General features: G+C 42.2%; 1 protein-coding gene across 3 annotated transcripts in view; it reads left to right on the top strand.

Moving 5' to 3' along the window:
- Positions 1–21,387, top strand: part of TIAM1 (TIAM Rac1 associated GEF 1) — a 225,817-nt gene that overhangs the window by 62,983 nt on the left and 141,447 nt on the right. For 2 of the 3 annotated variants that reach the window (XM_075197150.1, XM_075197149.1), the window contains one exon: positions 18,095–18,132. The gene's annotated coding sequence lies outside the window, so the exon portion shown is untranslated. Of the gene's footprint in view, positions 1–320; positions 471–18,094; positions 18,133–21,387 lie in introns of those variants that run through there. The other variant, XM_075197151.1, reaches the window with a different exon arrangement.

Below are 21,387 nucleotides of genomic sequence, written 5' to 3'. Positions count from 1 at the left end.
TGATGTGAAATGTCTGGAACCATCGGCGATGAACACACTCTCCGGCAGAGTTGTAAAGCTTTAACACATGTCTTTCCGCCCATTGTTTTGGATGGTCTACCAGGTCACGGTGGCTCTCGGTGCTTTTAAAGACTGGTGTCACAGGGCTAATATGGAAAGAGCAGGTCGTGCTGCCCTGGCACTGTGTACGCCGGTCTTTGTCTGTGACAAGCGCTCCCTCCCCCTTTCATCCTGAGTGAAAAGCGATACCTGCTTCTCCCTGCTCCCCTGGAGGAGAGGAGGGGTGGAGAGACATGCAATACGTTCTGTGATATGTTTACTTGACTCCAAGGAAGTGAACTGGATGGCAGACTTATTATATAGTGCGCTTACAAATTAACCCACGAAAGCTTGGGCCTGGGATAAAGATCTGAAGTCAGTTTTATGGGTGCTCCACACTGCATGCAATGATACAAAGAATACTGAGGAAGGTAAGACACCGTTCTGTCTCCAGAGTTCTACATCTGGCAGTAATGCTGGCTGGTAATGTAATATTAGAGGCTCCTTTGTGTACTGGTTGTAGCCGCAGTCTGAGAAACCTGCTCTGAGACTTTGTCAGATTAAGATATTACGCAGAGCACCGTGGCTACACTAACTTTGTGCAGTTGTTGTCCCGCACTTGTAGCACTATTGTGATGTATTGGTAGAAGCCTGCGTAAAGGTTAAAGATTGTGAATTTTTGTTTGCAATAAGGATCACTCGGAGCAGAGTAAGAATCAGAACTCTAAACTTTTTGCTTAGTAAAGACTTTTGTGCAGATGACCGGTGACAGCGTGGGATACAGAGGGTGTGTATGGAGGTCTACATGGAGTTGTGCCCTCGTTGCTGGAGCTGTGGGCTTGGTCAGTGTTCAGGGTGGCAGAGTGACCAGTGTGTGTAACTGGGATTGTTAGTGTACATTGTATGCAGGTAACCGCAGTGCTGACACACACTTTATATGGGGCAGATATTTACTTTGTGTCAGGGTCCCGGGGCACAGGCAGATTCCTACCATTTTTTGGCGTTACTGTCTTACCCTAGCTCTGAGCTGCTGTTAATCAGGGGTATTAGAGCCCTGGTTAGGACTGTGTGACTACAGAGCACAACCTATCGCTCTGGGGGGTAATATTGTATTGTGGGAGAAGCAGAATGTGCTGTAATCTGTAGGAGATTATATCATACTCTGATAGATGAGGCACTGAGGTGTGAGGTTAACGGGGTCTGTAATATTGTCTTGTTGTTAAACGTTATTACTGTTCTACCATGTTGTGTGTTCTGGTACGTGGGGTGGGGATATAATGGGCAGTGGGGGGGGGGGGGGGACCTGCTATTTTTGGGGGCTTCCAATGGCTACGTTGCATTTTTCTGTCAAAAAATAAAAATGGACAATTTAAATATGACTTCCAAGAAAATGTTTTGTTAATATTTCACCTGAAACCAATTGTAGAACTCCACTGGGTTACACGTAGTTGCTGAGGGCTGTCCCTAGGGGATTCCGAGGGATGAAATCTCCCCTTCTCTGTTAGTGGGCACTACTGAATGGGGATGTATGACTTGGTTACACATTACCGTAACACTTAGGCACAATGCTCCTTAACGGAGGTTTTTTTTAAAAAAAAAAAAAATAATAAATAAATAAAAAAAAAAATTAAACCTCTCAACTTGCATATATAGTATATAAATATATAGTTACTCTGACACTTAGCGGTGTATTAGCCATTAGAGAGAGTTCAAGTAAGTAAGTGGTGGTGGGGGTGGTGCTAAAACCACAGGTGGGATGTACCCTAAATCCTTAATTGCTGTTAATCATCATGAAGACATCTGAATTGGGCAGCACTGTGGTTAGCATTGCTGCCTCACAGTGCTGGGCCGTCGATTCCTTTCCGACCAGGGCACTGGTGTGTGCATGTGTGTAAGTTATATCTTAGTTTCTGTGATCTCCTCATGTTTTCATGTGTTTCCTTCCTCAGTCCAAACCATACTGGTAGGGGAAATTGGCTTGTGGCGAAATTGACCCCAGTGTGTATTTGTGTTGGAGAATTTATACTGTGAGCTTTTGTCTGTAAATCGCTGTGTAATATATCTGCGCTATTTAAAGAATGATCATCTGAAGCGATAGCCATTTGCAGAACGTAGGTCTATCTATATATTTAGATGGGGCAGCATGTGGGTTGTCAGTGACTGCCTGAGAGTCCAGTAAGTAGGGGGAGTATCCTACTATCCTACCAGTTGGTGGAACATAATGTTCTATGGATTCGGTACGCTCGACACTAGAGGAAAAACTGTCACCAGGGCAACCTTGAAGTGCAGAGAAGCTGTGTTAGCAGAGTGATTGCACTGACATAGGAGCTGACTTGTCAAACCTCATTGGATGGAAACGTATTGGCAATAGGGGAGATCCACCTGAGGCTGTCTGACTCATAGGGGTCTCTGCGGGTTACAGTAAAAAAATAAAATAAAAGTTCTCTAGTTATTTATAAATGGCTCTCTACATGGTCTGCTTGCTTTTCTAGATACTATTTAACCTCCAATGTACAAGGCGTTTCATGTACCTGGGAGATGTAGTAATCTCTGTATAATCGCTGTAAATGCAGTCACGCATTAAGCTCTGTCTGCTGATAGAACGTATACTGGCTGTCACTGGTTGGAGAAAAATCACCATCCCCTAGAGCTTTTAATACATAGCATATTATAAAGCGTGCTAGTCAGTTCTCCTGCTAGTATCTGGGTTCTCCCCAGAAAATGATGCCAGCCAGGGGGGCATTAAGAAGCAGCCGGGTGGGGGCTGTTGTAATACTTTGCAATAATAATGAAATATGTCGGAGGTTATTGCCCACACCTGCCAGGACTGGTGGTTGGTGGTCTAACGCACACTGCTGGCTGCAGTGCTCGCATAGCAGGGGCAAACGCAGGATTTGTAGAGGGGGGTTTCCACACCACGCCGCCAGTGGGCGTGACCAGCATGCATGGGGGCGTGGCTATAATTTTAGACAGTGCTTGGCTGCTCTCCAACTCTTCCTATCCCCATAATATACATGGGCAATGCTGTGTGCACTACTGTTAGGTGCACGCAGCTCTCCCTTTTCAAGCAGAGCAGTGTGAACTAGGGGCAGGGTCCAGCCACCTCAATTATACAGTGTCCCAGGCTTGGAGGGGGGTTTCCAGGCACTATGGAACTCCCCCTCTGTTTGCCTATGGATAGGGCCTGTTCTAATAGGAGAAACCATTGTTTCTCCTATTATAATAGGACTATGCTGGGCATCAAGAGCTGGGTGGCATATAAAACCATCCAGATGGAGCACCCAGAAAATAGTTGCTGATAGAACACTGAGTATTATGGTTCCCGATACAGTGAGACATTCACAGAACTCTGTGCACTTGTAAAAATAGAGATGAGATTTTTTGGGAGTTTGGCATAAATGTAAGTGTGGACCAAGACTGGAAAATAATGTCTAACCACTGTGTGTAAGTAGTGTTGGAGTACTGGTTCTGTCATTGTCACACTATGTTATTATATTTTTTTGGGATGTGGATGCTGTACTTTATATTTGTGGTTTGATATGTTATTTCAGTTTATTGACCCCATTGCTCTGAGAAACTTTTCTCTAGATCCTTTCGGTGTTGAACCATTATATACCTGTGGGATCTGTCTCGATCGTCTCTAGGTAGATTCTGGGATCTATTGGCTTTAGGTGGTGGGTCTGCACTATTGGTGTTGAGAGTTATTGTTTCTTTACATATCGCAATGTTTCAGGGCTTCTGCTGTATTAGAATGTATGGTCTTATGGAATCTAATACATGTCGTAATAAAAGTTAATCTGCATCACAGACCCTAAGCTCCACCCACAGTGGGACCACACTGACCAGGTATAGGATAAGGAGCGCTATGTAGACTTATCATTAGTTTTCTGTCCTTATAGCGTTAGTTTCACAATCATCGGAATTTCAGAGCTTCTTGAATGATCTGTGAGCAGAGAGGAAGCGGAGAGGTTAAACAAACACGTTACTCTTATATATAACACTCTTCATTAGGAACCACATGTTGACATTATATGTAATACCTTTGAGATGCCGCTGCGGTACCTCTGTTTCCTCAGCACGTCCCAGGACATGGATTACGTAACTGCTGCACGTGTAATATGGTTTGTGCTCAATGAGTTGTCATGAGAGCTTATTTATAGCGCCAGGAGATACGGTATTGTTATACTCTGTACTGGGGCAGTAATAACATTGTGGTGAACCTTCCACCGGTGCTTCAGAGGCCCAGTGATAAGTGGCTGATCTGCTGTATTACCAGGGACCAACACATAACCGTTCACACTGCAAACCTCTGTCTGTGATGCTTGTTATGGGTGACATCCCACACGTGCTTCTGTGGGATGGATCCGTTTACCCAGCACTGTTTGATGTTTTACTCCAGACAATGTGATGACATTATATAAACTGCTTAACTATCTGAGCAGCTGGTGATTTGTATTTTAAAGTTTACCTCTCGGCTCCACACACATGTACCAATACAGCCTTGTGCCTTGTTTCTTGTGCCTCGGTAGTGTCACTGAGGCGGCATGGGGTATCTCGTCCTCGGTAGTGTCACTGAGGCGGGCGGCATGGGGTACCTTGTGCCTCGGTAGTGTCACTGAGGCGGGCGGCATGGGGTACCTTGTGCCTCGGTAGTGTCACTGAGGCGAGCGGCGTGGGGTGCCTTGTGCCTCGGTAGTGTCTCTGAGGCGGGCGGCGTGGGGTACCTTGTGCCTTGGTAGTGTCACTGAGGCGAGCGGCGTGGGGTGCCTTGTGCCTCGGTAGTGTCACTGAGGCGGGCGGCGTGGGGTACCTTGTGCCTTGGTAGTGTCACTGAGGCGAGCGGCGTGGGGTGCCTTGTGCCTCGGTAGTGTCTCTGAGGCAAGCGGCGTGGGGTACCTTGTGCCTCGTACCTCAGTAGTGTCAATAGTGTTCCAGGCTTGGATATTGATTACCCTCAGAATATAACTGCCTGCACTATGTGTAAGTGACATGTTAGACATTAAACACATAAATCTCAGACAGTGGTTTGTATTTGTTGAGAAAAAGATGAATCGCTTTTCTCTGAATAGTTTTGATTTTCGAGAAGTCGTATATAATTTCGCAGTCTGGGTACATTTCTTGACACAACGCAAAAGGCTTAAAAGCTCCGAGGAGGTCAGTGCAATTTGTCAAAAGCAAAAGATGCACTTTAATGTGGTGTGATGGTTTAATTGTAAGTATATTGTCTCATCAGACAGGGGCTGTGCTGTAATGGCTGCAGCAACAGGAAATATATCACAGCGTTATATGGAGTATGACTGTAATCTACTTGTCCCCCCCCGACACACTTAGTATCTCTTCTCTAGGACTAACGAGTGTTTGTTAGTTGGGGACAACCGGGGAAGTGACCAACAAAAACAAATAACATGAGAGGTTTTATTGGGAAGTGTAGAGAACAACAGTATTTAATATCTACTTAGCCAAGAATATATTTTTGTTAATATAATTACATTATGGTTTAGGACTTGGTAATAAGAATTATAGTAGTTTAATGGGGGCTTTTGGGGAAGAACTTTACAGTTCAGTTATCCATAGGCCCATTTATACTTTATATGGGTATAATGTAATCATAAAATAAGATATAAAGATATTGGAAGTCCTAGATGAAGGACAAGACTGCGAGTGCTTTTATACTGCTCATTGTGCTCCAAAGTGACTTCTTATATTGGTTTTATATTGTACGAGACTCATTACTACTTATTAGATTATGTACCCTGCTTGAGATATTTGACACATGGAGATTGCACAAAATTGAAAGAAACTAAGTCTGAGGGGTGTAGGGGAAAAATTATACCCCATCATCACAGCTTAATCTGGTATTTCTTAGGGCCCTTTAACAGAAAGTGTTACTGGCTATCAAGTTTGTCTATAAAGTACTGGCCATTTTTAATGTATTTTTCTGTCAATGTTCAGCAAAACACAGACATAAGTTTTGGAAGACAACGTATAACCACACTTGTAATTATTAATTTAGTTGTGATCTGTTATGTGGCTTTATTGGTGCAGATAAAATGAGATCTCATCCAGACGTGAGCTACATGTAGAGCCGTATCTTTGGTGGCGAAATTATGAGACTGTCAGAATAGCAGTTTGCTTTTTCTGACCAATAACTTGGACGGATCATCTTGTTCCAACTATCTCCGGAAACTGTAACCCTTGGCAACCAATCACTTTCTATCAGTGTTCCAGAACTGTAGGAAATACTTGGTTGCTAAGGGTTACAGTACTTTTTTGTGAAGTGTGCATGTATAAATATGTACATGTGTATATAGATATATTACGCTTTATTTAAATTTACATTTTGTAAGTGTCCCCAGTTGGTTTTATACAGAGACTAATGTTTCCCCTAATGGGACGGTGTTGATTTGCTCCCCGCAACCCTCTATAAGATTGTGATGCACTATCATGGTACAAAGCCTGCAGTTCCATCTAGTTGTTGCTCTGTGATTTGATGGGCAGTGCAGTGAGAAGTTTATTTGTTGTTGCTTTTTTTTTGTGGCAAGTTAACTTAAAAAGTGATTAATTGCAGAACATGTCATTTTCCATAATTGTGAATATTCAGCAGTGCTGCTTTCCTCTGCATAATATAACATTGCAAATATATTAATTATACGAGAGAGTGATAAGTAGAAATTGTGGGATCAAATGACAGATTCTGAACATTAAGACCTCTACACTATATCCTCCGTGTTGAATATTGTCTAACGCTGTAGAAAATTACTGCAGAAGCGATTTCTGTAATGATTTCACCAAGGACTGATGATCATGCAGATTGATGTGTACACTCCCAGGGCCATCTTAACAGCATTATGGGCTCCCGGGCAAAGCAATGCACTGGGTCCCTACCCACACTACCAATATCGGTGTTTAAACATTAAAAAAATGCTGTACAACTCTAACCTCACTGCTGTATCCAGCGGAGAAGGGTTTACAGGGCTACATATAGTCTCTGCACAGTCGCTGTGGAGGGAACTGTAAAAGTGGGGATAAAAAAAAAGTCATAAATGGCCAACATACCCATCGCACTACTGCACATGCCATCAAACATAACTAAATGCCCCTTGCATGCCCATCAGCTGCTTTTGCTCCCCTTCTTCTGTCTCCACTATTTCACCCTGTTCCCTCCATTATGCTGCTTTTGCTCCCCTTTGTTTTCCGTTTCACACTCCCCCTCTTCTGTCTCTCCTTCTGTGTTTACTTGTCGCCGTCATGGCTCCTCTTTGTGCTCTTCACAGAAAATGTTGGTCGTGATAAATGTCACCGTCATTCAGTGGGAGCGGGGAGGAGGGAGCCGAACGCAGCGGGGAGGAGGGAGCCGAACGCAGCGGGGAGGAGGGAGCCGAACGCAGCGGGGAGGAGGGAGCCGAACGCAGCGGGGAGTAGGGAGCCGAACGCAGCGGGGAGGAGGGAATGCCACAAAGGAGATAAAAAAAAAAACCAAACAAAGCAAAACCATTTTTCCGGGCTCTGCCTATTGGGCCCCCTATGCCCGTGGGGCCCCTGGGCAGTTGCCCAGCATGCCCATGTGGAAAGATTGCCCTGTACACACCTACACGATTTACCTTCAGATCTGTGCTCTTCATCTTTCATAACCATCTGCTGAAAAGATTGTGACTCTGCGCACTCTATAGTGATCTATGGACACTGCTGGCCATGAGTACGTACACACTTCCACATCTGGCAGACATCTTTCCATCATTGATCGTGATTTTTAGGAAGCTTACAAAACCAAATGATGCGATTTGCTTTGGTGTGATAAACATGATCGTAGGCGTGTACACACTAATGCAATATCTGACCAAACGGTCGGTTATTGTGTGATCGGCGGGATAATTGGATGATATTACTGCAGCGTGTACCCAGCTTATGTCGGCACACTGTATACTACAGATGCACACTGTATACTACAGATGCACACTGTATACTACAGATGCACACTGTATACTACAGATGCACACTGTATACTACAGATGCACACTGTATACTACAGATGCACACTGTATACTACAGATGCACACTGTATACTACAGATGCACACTGTCCATGGTACTTAATAAGACTTTTTTTTTACCTTTTTTCAATTTGATTAAGCAATCTTGTTCTAACTTCTAACACTCACCATGTGTAAAGATCCCCGTAGTATGGTAGAGACCATTGTATAGACCTGCAGGCTATCTGCAGTATCTCTCAATAGGTTTTCTGGCAGGAAGCCTGGTGTCCATGAAAAAAACAATTCCCCCCCCTTGACTACAGTATAGTCTTAAATATCTTTTAGTTCTGTTATGTTTTTGACACCAGACCATCTATGTAAATGTTTCTAGTAACTTTTCTATAAAGAGAACAGAATGATATATTCAGTTATCCTAGTTTCATTTACCCTTTCATCACCACAGAGGTGTGCACCCAATTCCTAAGAGAGACCATGAATGATGGATTTATACTCCAGATTGACAAACCTGTGTTACGGCCTTCGTCAGATCCTTTGTAACTTCACAGCATGTTTTGGCAGAGCTTGGCAGCAATGAAGACTAAGAGATATGCCCAATTCTGTGCCCCCTTTCTCCTCTCCCCACTCTCCATTGTATATAGAAGGGACCTGGTTCCCGCCAGTTAGATCATGCTGGGCTGTTACCCGGAGCAGAATGTGGGAAACCCGATTGACTGGATTTGTCTATAGTGCTGCATCTACCGCACATTGTGTTATAGAAATGTAGGTTTGAGGCTGGTGCTATGGGTGGGATGGGGCAGAGTTTGGTATTGGTGGGATGGGGCAGAGTTTGGTGCTATGAGTGGGATGGGGGAGAGTTTGGTGCTATGGGTGGGATGGGGCAGAGTTTGGTATGGGTGGGATGGGGCAGAGTTTGGTGGTATGGGTGGGATGGGGCAGAGTTTGGTGCTATGGGTGGGATGGGGCAGAGTTTGGTGCTATGGGTGGGATGGGGGAGAGTTTGGTGCTATGGGTGGGATGGGGGAGAGTTTGGTGCTATGGGTGGGATGGGGGAGAGTTTGGTGCTATGGGTGGGATGGGGCAGAGTTTGGTGCTATGGGTGGGATGGGGCAGAGTTTGGTGCTATGGGTGGGATGGGGCAGAGTTTGGTGCTATGGGTGGGATGGGGCAGAGTTTGGTGCTATGGGTGGGATGGGGCAGAGTTTGGTGCTATGGGTGGTATCAGAGCAGAGTCTAGCTATGTAACTATGATAGGGCAACAGGTGGCACCATAAGTAAAATGAGGGCACTGGCAGGCAGGCAATACAAGCTGCATGATAATTAATATCTGTGTAAGTATTGTGTTACCTGCCAGTACACATCACCATTTTCCTAGAAATGTTTTGCATGACTTCCAAATTGTTATAAAGACATTTGACCTGGGTTCTATTAAGGGGAGGGCTGGGAGGGGGAAGGGGGCAAGATTTGATTCAGCAGCCTTTTTTTAAAGGAGAAAAAATGCAGGTGGCTTAGTGACCCAGCCCAAGGTAGCCCACCATGGGACCGACCCTGGGGGGCAGATGCCCCCCTACCCCCCAGCCCAGCCTGCCCCTGGTAATATTGACACATGGCAACATGTGTTATAACAGCATGATATACAGCTAATAGCTTTGTTATTTTGTCACAGGAAGTTCATAGGTAATGTCCTCCAACCCCCACACTGGGGCCGTTACCTTTATTTGCGTGTGGCGGTGTACACGGCTGACCAGGAGCAGTTTCCATGAAGTTAGAGTAGAGTCCTCCATTCCTCCATGTAGTAGAATAGGTCACCCTGGTCATCGGGGTCTGTGTCTCGTCTGTTCTTCTTGGGATACCTTTGCTATGATATTTGGGGTCCCGCTGGTTGCCTGATGGTGCTTTTATATGTTAATGTTGCTGCCCTTCTGGTACTTTAGGTGTTTGTGATGCCTCTATTGTTGCAAAATTCCTATTTTATACAAGGTTTTGTTTCTTTCTTAAATTGCTCTCATCAACAGCACAGTGTGGAGGAGTCACTGTGTGGGCTGAGCTTATATTCATCCTGTCAATTCACAAGGGAGTAGTAACCGCTCCGAGGCATGAGGCACGAGGCACAGGCTTGATAGACTGCGATCTCATTAATGTGTGTTCAGTCCAACAATTGGATGTTTCTGAATTGTGTAACTGACTGTACTGCTCCAACTGCATGATATACACTATTTATAAATGTATTTATATTACCTTTATTTTTCTATAAATGTTCAGTAAAATAGACACGTTGAGTGTTCTTTGTTACTTATTCATTGTATTAAGCATCATTGCAGTTATAATATATATATTCTAATTATAATGTTCTGTTATACATAATGCTTGTAACAGGGTTTCCCAGATTAGGGATTCTTCCTTTCCTTAATTTGGATTGCAAGACTTTGGGATAAAATCATTTATATTCCAGTACTTGAGTCTTTGCTTTACCCACTGGGATTTTGACTGATAAGATTTTTTTAATTTTCTTTATCTATTGTCCACAGACCACCCAGTAATGGTATAATCAGTCCATATACACGAACGCCCTATGGGAATAAGATTACAACCAAATAACTTGGTTTGATAAGCTTCCCAATTTTAAAACACAATACTGTTCCCCAGCACAGCTGACATGTGATATGGATCACCGTTTTCTGCAGTAGTAAACTTTCTCCTTATTGGTATAATTGGCAGCATGGTGGCTCAGTGGTTAGCACTTCTGTCTCAGCACTGGGGTCATGAGTTTGATTCCCGACCATGGCCTTATCTGTGTAGAGTTTGTATGTTCTCCCCATGTTTGCGTCGGTTCCTCCAGGTACTCCGGTTTCCTCCGACATTCCAAAAAACATACTTGTAGGTTAATTGGCTGCTATCAAATTAACCCTAGTTTCTGCCTGTCTGTGTGTGTAAGGGAATTTAGATTGCAAGCTCCAATGGATCAGGGACTGATGTGAGTGAGTTCTCTGTGCAGAACTGCGGAATTAGTAGCGCTATATAAATAGCTGATAATGATGATAATTCCCCCAAGGGTCCAGCACATTTTTAGATGGAGTGGGGGACAAGTAATCCTGCTCTCACCTCCTTGGGGTATCTGTAAACCCCATGGGTACAGGCAGATTCACACTTGATCTTAACCAAAACGAAGTTTGGACCCAGAAGTCCATTTGGTGCGTCTTATTTGCATATAGTGCCTATGAAATGTAACTTAAAATAGCGCTCCCTAACTGTTATGGCTTTTGCATTCTGTTTAAAAGTACCCTGCACCCTTTTCCCTAATGTGTGTTTATATTGTTTAGACGCCCTGTTCTCATACGTCTGTATGATATTATCGCTGAGCAGCAACAGTTATTTCCTTAGTTTAGTCTTTCCGGTTTTTGGAAATGTTGGGATAACCTCTTTTCGTATAAAGGACTCTGTTACTGTAAGTTACTGTGTTTGTGGTCTGTTAGCAGAAGTTGAGATCCTGAATGTGCCTGAGCCCCTTTCCTTATGGGTTACAGGCGCTGTACTCTAATCATCCCTGGTTATGTTCCTGAACACCTGCACCTGGTTTTGTAGATTTATTATAGGCACTGAAGCCAGGTGCTGGGGCATTTAGGAGTCTCGCCATTCCCCTGTCTCTATATTTGTGGAATATTAGCAAATCATCTTCCTGTTCGCCCCAGTCAGCCGTGATTTACAATGTCTCTCTATGGAGCATTTTGATGTTTTTAAGCCTTATAATTACTTTTCTGTGCACAAGGGATAACTGATGTAAGTTAAAGCAAGTCTGTGTGACAGGTTTACTGGCCCTCTTTATAGATTTAATAGATTCCTTTGATTGTGTGAAAGACAGACAAATAAAGTGTTTTTAAGTGCTCTTAATGTAAGGTTAAATATAGGTATTAGACACAATATGTAGGCTGGATAAACGCTTGTAATGCTCAGTTGGTAAAGTCCATTCTTTCTTGATGTAAAGTGGAATTTTGTCAGTACTTGGTGCCAGCAGTATTTAATAATTGCTTCTTTTCGATTAGGATGTCGTACAGTCATGGTTATTGTGAGGAACATTGCAGAGACATTTAATAAGGGGGGGTTGCAATATGGCGTTATAGAAAAGCAAAGGGGTCATTTGTAGGCATGTACTCAGAGTTCAAGATATTCCCATATCCATTAGAAAGTTCCAATCTGGAGAAAAGTTCCCGTGCCTTTTGGCATATGGTGTGTTCGGATTGGTGACATGGGGAGGGTCAGATTGGTATCATGAGGTGGGTCGGCATGTCAGTTGGTAGCATGGGGTTGGGTGGGCTTGTCTGTTGGTAATTGTGGACTTATGTGAGTGGTGGGTATGTTTATTGGCTAACGCTTGTCAGGGATTTGTTAAAAAAAAAAAAAAAGTGGAAAGAAAGTGGGCGTGGCGTTCTGTGGCGTTCCATCGAAATGGCCACAGCAGGCATTTCGGGCGAAGATTTGTGATTGCAAGCTTAGGTGCAAAAGCATGATCTTATCTTTAGAATATAAGCTTTCACACCTGGGTCCTCTGCCCCGTGTCTCGCGCCTGGGCCCAGTGTCTCCTGCCTGCCCTCTCTCTGTACTCCTCTCTGTTGCTCTTTTGTCTTCTGCCGAATTGTTTTTGTATGCCATGAGATTTCTTCTGTTAATTGCATCCATGAAATTATTATTCTACTTATCTGTACCCATTGTTTTTATTTGTATGTAGATATGGAATCTTGTCATTTTGTTGTATGCCTTAACCCCCTGTTATGGCACAGAGAAAGCCTTGTGGAGTCTTATAAATAAAAGATGATGATTATAATCTGGCAAGGACCTGCCAACATCCATATTTATGACCCATAACGGATTGTACTGTCTTTGTTTTACCTGCATTTTGGTATATTCCACTCTTGTCTCAAACTTCCTTGGGACACCCCGCAAACGCCTATGTGTAACTGAATTTAATTCCTTTTTTGGTACAGGATAATGCATTCTGTGGTTCTCTGAAAGGGCACACCTAACTTTTTAATTTTAATTTTTTCCGGAAACCTGAATTATTGATTTTACAGCCTCAAAACACATTTTCATTAGCATGGCAGCCTTGAATAATTCTCGCAGTTAAGATATTTTGTATAAAATATTTCTCAAGTGTTAATTAAATACATCTCTGACCGATTAGATGAGAGTATAGCGGAGATAATAATGCTCTCAGGCTGCACATGAGTGGGAACATTTCTACAGGGCTAGCCAAAGAAATGAAATGTAAATTGTGTATTTTCAGTTCAAGAAAAGGTTCGAAGACTTCTGAAATGAGCATTCTGTATCTTCTTTATCTCTAAGCTAGAAAATATTTCCTTCAAATAGCATGTTGTAAAGCTTTTAGGATTCTCATTAAAGGTAATTGTGTATTCACCCATGAGTGTTAGACTCCTCTGCAATCTCTTGATGTGTTTCACCAGCCCGCAGGGGTTCCTCGTGATGTAAAACATGTCCCTCATCCTGCACAAGCTGCTCGGCTCCTTGTCCTGAGGATGCGCAACCGATTTCTGACTTTGCCCGGGTTTTCAGAGAGAAATAAAGTACTTTCTTCTCCGGGTCTTGGTGCAGAGTCTAAAATACAGCGGCACTGATAGATAACCACATTCCGTGTGGCTGCGAAGGTGATGGGCTTCACAGAGCAATGGAAGGGGTAGTTCTGCAGATGTAGACGTTGAGGAAGTAGTATAAAAGCAAGTTACTTACCTCCCAAAATGTGCCATATATCCCAGCAATGTCTACTAAATCCTGTGTGATATTCCAACTTAATTTTTTATATTGTGCATCTAACTTAAATCGATTCCTCATTGTTAAAGTGAAATTCTAGTATTCTCATTATTTCTCCTGTCTAGTTTCCACTAATGCCAGTGTATAATCACTGCCCCAACACAAGGAGCTGGTGTAGAGAAGTCCAAGAATCATTTAAGTTAGGGATTGCGGAGTACAATGTGTTCACCTGCCACGGTTTTACACATTGTCGCAATTATTAAATCAAGAGGAACTAGGTGATTTTTTTTTGTAGTGCTTTTTATTTTGGGATGAGCCGTTTAGAATAATTTGTTCTTCAATGGTTGTGTCTTGTGGTTCAGACCCTGCATAAGGATATTGTTCTTTCCTTCCACAGAGTGACTTACTTACATGATGGCACCTCTTGTACGGCACTGCAGCATATGTTGGTTCCATAAATCGATAGCAATATTTAACGCCAACAATATCTAGATATAGATTATCCGCTGAATCGGACTGTTCCTGGCTTCCATCCAAAATAAGGTTAACATTTCCCTGGTAGGAGTGCGCCCAAGAGTGAGCATGAGACGTTTGTACAGCCAACATTCTGCATTTGAATATAGGGCTTTGTAAAGGGGCTTAACTAGGAATAACAGAGGGGGCCTGAATCTTACCAGGTGTCTGCTGCCGCGTTGTCTATCGTGGCTTTTGATGAGCTGGAAATATTACAAGCAGAGTGAGCGTAGAGGACAGACATATAGTGCCTTGTCCAATGTTCTTCAGAGAATACCCGACGTCCTCTTTAAATAAAATATTATATTTGGAAGTTAAGATAGTAAAAAGGAATTGAGTACTTTTACTTCCTTAAAATTACTACTTCCTACTAAACAATAGCAGCTACAAGACCACCTGAGGAAATGGCACTCAAAAAATAAAAATAAAATCCACATCCTTTTAATAAGTTTCAGTATAGCTTTCTGTGTAAGAAATAGAGGCTAAAAATATCTGTATCTATATAATTTTAATGTTATATTTAGCTTGTAACATACAAGGTAAGAATAATATAACATATAATGGGTAAGTGTGGAAGTCTTTGCAGCAATGTGTGACCCTGCGGTACAGGGAACCTGCATCTGATACCTGCAGTCCAGCCCAGCAGCTGAGCGATTGCCTCACTTTCCCACAGGTCCGTCCTTTCTCCTTCCCCTGGGAACCTCTGAACAAGTTATGAATGGAGCGTGCTAGAACTTGTTAAAAGCCTCTCCTGTTTCCCGGCACCATTCATTTTTAATGTTGATATCTTGTAACCTGGATCGCGACAGCTGTGAAACCGTTTTTCATTTTGTCATGGTCAGATAACGATGAAAAACATCCTGAGCGTGTTGTAGCCAACAGGATTTATGATTTAGAGTTGAGCCTAATAGCGGCGGGAGAACAAACACTTTGTCGTTTTCTGCTGACGTTTTGGGCTAAGAAGTAATCCACATCTGGCTCTGATTTTTATTCTTTCTAAAGCTAAATGCAGAGATAAGAGTTTGGCTCTCAAAATGAGCATCCATCACCTATACCATAGCGCTGTACAATTGTACATTATATATTGGAATAAATCACATAGTAGAGGACTGGGAGATTTTAGAGGTGCTGATACCCACAGGGAGGAGGCCACAATGGCAAACAGATAAGATATAGTCCACCGCTATGCCGGACGTGGGTGAAGGAGCGAAACAGTCGCTTCCTGCAGACAGAATTTCGCTTTCTAAAGCCGTTTTTCAATCCCATCATCAATCCCCAAAGAGACAGTGTTTTCCTTAGATCTTTAAAGGCTAAAGAGTCTATTTAACAAGCGATGAAGATCCAAAATGCCAGCGTAAATGCCGACAAAAGGCTCTTTCACCCTTTGTTATTTAACAAACGGTTAACGCTGGAGAAATCATCAGATATAAGTACCGCCACTTAACGTATTCCCCATAGAACTCCGCATAGACAGCCACATTCTTTTGCAGCAAGGTAATGCCATCTCAAGATGGAGTTACTTGGCTTTTTACAATTGGATTGTGGCCATTTACTCAATCCTGCCGCCTTTTATAGAACAAACGTTATCTGCTTTGGAGAGCCGGCTCGGTAGTATTTGTGCAAACTGTCATATAGCGCTATTACCGTGCTCTGTGAGGACTGCGCTCCAGCGAAGGAAGCCGTGACAAAAGCTAGCCTTGATTATAGTAACACTTGCGTTGCGTGAGGTAGTAGGATGGATAAAGAAGGGTTTGACCAAAGTTAACAACCATTTTAATGCACCTTGTAATATAAAATGTTATCCGGTTCTGCAATTATATTACATAATTGTGACTAGTGCTTTGCTTCTTTAATCCTTTGCCAAATATCCTGGTGATTTAGTTACGTCTGCAGATTTTAGAAGGGAGCGATCTGCAAAAATAACTAACTTTTTGTCAAATCACCATCATTTATGAACCTCTTTCCTGGAAACAATTCCCTGTCTTCCTATTTGTGTTGCGTTACTGCACTGTAAATACCATCGGTGCAATGTCAATATTAACAGTGTTATATAGTGTGTTGATTATAATCAGCAAATGAACCTCATTTTTTGAATCGTCCACATATAATGCATCCATTAAACTATTTTTAGAAACATACAGAGAGTCATTGTGTGTGATGTGACTTGGTCTACTGCAAAGAGCCTATTGGAAGCACCTCCATTGCACTCTTTGTATTTTCAGAGAACACCTTCTATATATGTGTAAAAAAAATACCTATGCATCTGCAGTACCCCCTTCACTACTCAAGGTAGAAGTACCTTACTTTCTAATCAGACCATTGTTTGAAATGGGGGAGGGGGGTTCCTTTACGAAGCAAGTGGAGCTGTCGCTAGCAAAGTACGGGACAAACAAACCCATTTTAGGGAGAGTACAGAAATAATGTTTACACTCCACAAAAATACTTTGTATCAGCTCATAGGTTGCTCCATTCAATGTTATAAATGTCCGAGGCCTGTTTGTTGTTTTTTTTTTACCTCATTTCACTTTTGTTGCTCCATGGTGATGGCTGCTGTTACCGGCACCGGATGATATCGCAGATTGCAGAGCACATCATAAGACAGACCACAGGATCCGCTGTTTCTCTGTATTGTGGATGTGCCTTTCCATACATTTGATGAGTTAGGGTTTCTGTGTAGTAATTGGAGTTTACAATGCTGCTGGATACAGAGCTGCCTGAAAGATAACGATTTCAAACCTCTGTCTGATTTCCTGCAGTTGTGATAATAACCAAATGTCTAGTTATATGATGGGTGACAAGAACAATTGTCAGTTATTGTTATATATTGGGCACCCTTGTTAACACACTGGGCTAGATTTACTAAGCTGCGGGTTTGAAAAAGTGGGGATGTTGCCTATAGCAACCAATCAGATTCTAGCTATCATTTTGTAGAAGGTACTAAATTATTGAAAGCTAGAATCTGATTGGTTGCTATAGGCAACATCCCCACTTTTTCAAACCCGGAGCTTAGTAAATCTAGCCCACTGTCTACTAACGAAATCCTTAGCTAACATTTTATAGAGATGAATGTGTGTCTTTGCGGTGATGCCTGGTTCATATTGGCACGTGTAATGATGTAGCAGTCGGCATTTATTCATACTAAGTGGCTGATCCAATGTGCCCTAAAAATAAAATAAATCCGCATCGAAGTAGACATCTCGAAATGCGTCAGTGTCTGCATCGGCATCATATCTGCCTAGTTTATGCCAAGTCCACATCATTAGCGAGTATTTGTACTTGCCCTATAGCTGGTCTAAAAGATACACCCCCTAACAGTTGCTTACACGTTTTCCCACAGGTCTGCAAAGCCGTATTTGCAAGAACACGCCGTAGTTGTTCTCTGCAGTCCCCTACCCTCCCCTTTTCCGCCTCTCCGGTCGTAAGGAGGCACAAGTGCGAGATTGGCACAAGTCTGCATTGACGCATGAGCATCTGTTCTCTTACTGGGCATACACTGTGTGAATTTGCGCAATTTACACTTCTAGACTTGCGTAAGTTCAATAATGCATCAGCCCCTAAATGTTCAGTTAACGCTTAAAAAAAATAAAAAATCAAGTCTCGTAAGCCTGTACCCCATTTGTTTTCTATCCACTACAGCTCATGTCTAATTGGGGCTAATATACACATGCTTATTTGAATTACGCTAGGCACAGGCTTTTTACAGTATAGAGGTTAAAACACTGCATTCTGTAATATTTAATATTCCTACAGAGGATATTTGTAGTAAAATATCTTTTGTCCATGTTTGTTTTACAGATCCTACACGCTGTTCTGTGCCCGGCATCAATGGACAAGTGAGTACAAAGCAGAGAGTTATTGGTTTACATTTTCAGTGACCCTTTACTTTGAAACTATCAGTTCTAAGAGGTGTCTCTGCAGTAATCTCCCCCAGTGGAGGGGAAGCAGCGAAGGGTTTTCATGCTGCACGAACAAGATCATTATAACATCTGTCCTGTCTATAGCGCTGGAATGAATTGAGAGATTTATGGATTCTCAATTTGAAAATGTCTAAAGGTAAAAGAACAAGAGATGGCTCACTTCAAAGCCGTTTACTTCATAAACCGTGAAGAGGTTTTGCTGCTCAAGCCATTTAATTTGAATAAGTAACAACACACTATACTAAATGGATATAATAAGGTCTCATTATCCCTTTCATTAATATAAATGTAGTAAATGGATGTCTAATGTTTTCATCAATAAATACGTGTGTGTCCACTAACTCACCAGGAGCTTATTACCCAGACAAAAAAAGTTATTTATCTGATAATACATTTAAAATCATATAAAAGTAGTAACATACATATATACATGATTTGTTTTTTTGGGAACTTGAAATAATGGAAATAAGAAATATATTGGGCATAGTTGCCTACTCTCCTGGAATGTCCGGGAGACTCCCGAATTTTTGTGAGTTCTCCCGGACTCCCGAGAGAGCAGGCAAAAGTCCCGGATCCAGCTGTCTCCGTTGTTGAAGATGGGTGGGGGCGGAGCTAAATGCGGCATCGTGGTCCCGTCCCCTGCTGTGATTGGCCAAAATTGCATAGGATTGATAGGGGATGGAGCCTAACGGCACACCACGCATGGCCACGCCCCTTCAACGGACCCCCTCCCGGACAGCTGCCTTCAAAAGTAGTTAAATATGATATTAGGTCTACTTATACATTTATGTTCTAATAATTAGAATAGGCTTGTTCGTACCTATCGGCTGTTCATGCGCTATTTAACGATAGTGCCTGAAAGGCGCCTTAAAGATCGGATGAATGGGCTTGTTCCCACCAATGTGTTCTAAACCGTTAACGCTGTGTTTAAAATTTTACTACACAGCATGACCACCATAATCTGTCATGCGTTAGCACACGCTACAAGTATCGGTGAAGGCGCAATGTTCCTCACTAAAATCTGCCAAATGCTTTTCCCTCCCACCACAGCGCATGCGTGTGAATACAAACATAATAATCCAACTAAACATACCTCCCAACTGTCCCGATTTAGGCAGGACGGTCTCGATTTGGACGGACTGCGTTTCAGGACTTTCATCTCGAGTTGGTGACTGTAGTAAGTGTCCCACTGAGTGATTCTCCCTCGCTGTTGTGCAGCGCTGTAGGGAGAATAAGGGAGGGGCGGGGGGCAGTGAAGCGCTGAGCACGCCCCTGGGAGATGGGACACACCCCTTCTGGCATGACCACACCTCCTTTCTTGTGCACATTTTACCCCTGTATCGTCTTTTATCAATGTCAAGAAATATGTAAATATAAAATGCACAAACTCCTGAAAATGGTTCCTGTTGTGGTGTTATACGTCACTATGTCTTTAAATTAGATTATTTTGCTAACTTACCGCGCTTTGCTTTCATCATTGTTGCTCGTTGTTTATTAATAGGCATAAAGAGGATTTGTTGGCACGTAATGCTTACAGGGTTTTATTGTAGGAAATGCGTTATTTACCATAGCTGCTTGTGCTATATTTGGTCTGGATCTTGCGTACGATACATTAATTCAGACCCATTGCTTATGTAGAAGATAATATCTCTTGTTTTATGAGAAGACTCATTTTTCAAGTAAATTGTTTGACAAAGATATCCTAGGTAAATAAATAAATAGCGTACGTGTAAACTGCATCTTTATAAAGCCGTCCCATTATCGTAAGCGTCAAGTCCTCAAATGGGAAATATAATGATAGGTATTATAGAATTTCTAGAGAACTGCACAACGTATACTGTGCGTTTTATTCACCCTCAGCACAAGATCTGCCTACTCCTATTTATGTTCTTGTAAATAATCCTAAGATCCTGCAACTTTTTATCCAGCTGTTTAATTGTTTTCTTGTGTTATGAATTTTCTAATCTTTTTCTATACAGACTTGTTTTGCATTGTATATTTTAAAATAAATTCAGTACCGGTAGTTTCTTTTATAGAGTAATTTGTATCTCCCGAAACACACTTTGCTCAGTAAATGTTTTTTTTAACGGTGTTAAATTCTAGGAAAGCAATTACCGGTATATCTAGGATTTTCATTTCAAGATTCAAATTTCAGTACGTAAAAAATGTACGGAATATCACACAGGTTTTGTAAAGTCGTGTTCACAGTATATTGAATTTAGAGTACAAAAGTGCTTTTATAAGTGATTACAAACCGATACCTACAGTTGAAGCACGTTTTATTTACATACAGGCAAAGAATGGGCACACCCTATTGATTTGATATAGATGTCTCTTCTGTTCATTCACTTTGCATTGTGTTAATTGATAAAAATAAACTATTAACGCTTCTGTTTTTGGAAGCATTCTTACTTTGCAGCATTTTTTTCCACATCTGCCTAAAACTTTTGCACAGTATTGTATGTCGGATGTACTTTCCAAAAAAATATGTCAGCACTCGGCAGTGTGCAGTGAGAAACTGTTGGTACATTTATCTGATGAACCACGTTTGCTTGGTCATGTAAAGGAAAAAGAAAGAAAATAATTTCCCTCAAAATATATTTAGTTTCTTTATCTCCTGCACATCGGTGTATCCCAAGTTTTTGTGTGGGCAGGAACAGAACAATTTGTAGGTATTCAGATCATTTGAACATTCACAGCAGTGCGGAGTATTTCAGGAGTTTAGTTTGCTGCTGATCCTGTGGGAGGTGGGGACCAGCCCACTCTTTCGATTTACTCTAGTGAGGATCGAGCTGTAGGCAGCACGGACAAGGCCATGATAAGTGAAGGTGGACGCAGAAAAAGCAGGAAGCCACAAAGGTAGTGGAAGTAGCAGGATCTCCCTCCAGCACAATATACAGAGGCAGAAAGATTGTGGTGTAAACGCAGCAGTTTGAGTTGAAATTCTTACCTCCAACTTGTTTCATTTAGTTGAACCTTAAAGTAATCCCACGTTCCCATAAACAATGATCATGGGGTAGATTTATCAAGCCTTCTAAAAAGCAAAAATGGAGATGTTGACCACAGCAGCCAATCAGATTCCAGCTATTCTTTTCTATATGATTGCCAAACTTGGATTATACACTGTGTTTGGTAGAGCACCTTATGCTGTGCTTATAAGTAATGTTAAGT

The sequence above is a fragment of the Mixophyes fleayi genome, chromosome 2 (genome assembly GCF_038048845.1).
Source record: "Mixophyes fleayi isolate aMixFle1 chromosome 2, aMixFle1.hap1, whole genome shotgun sequence".
Classification (NCBI taxonomy): domain Eukaryota; kingdom Metazoa; phylum Chordata; class Amphibia; order Anura; family Limnodynastidae; genus Mixophyes; species Mixophyes fleayi.
Note: the sequence above shows the minus strand (reverse complement) of the source record. Positions and strands in the feature narration are given on the sequence as shown.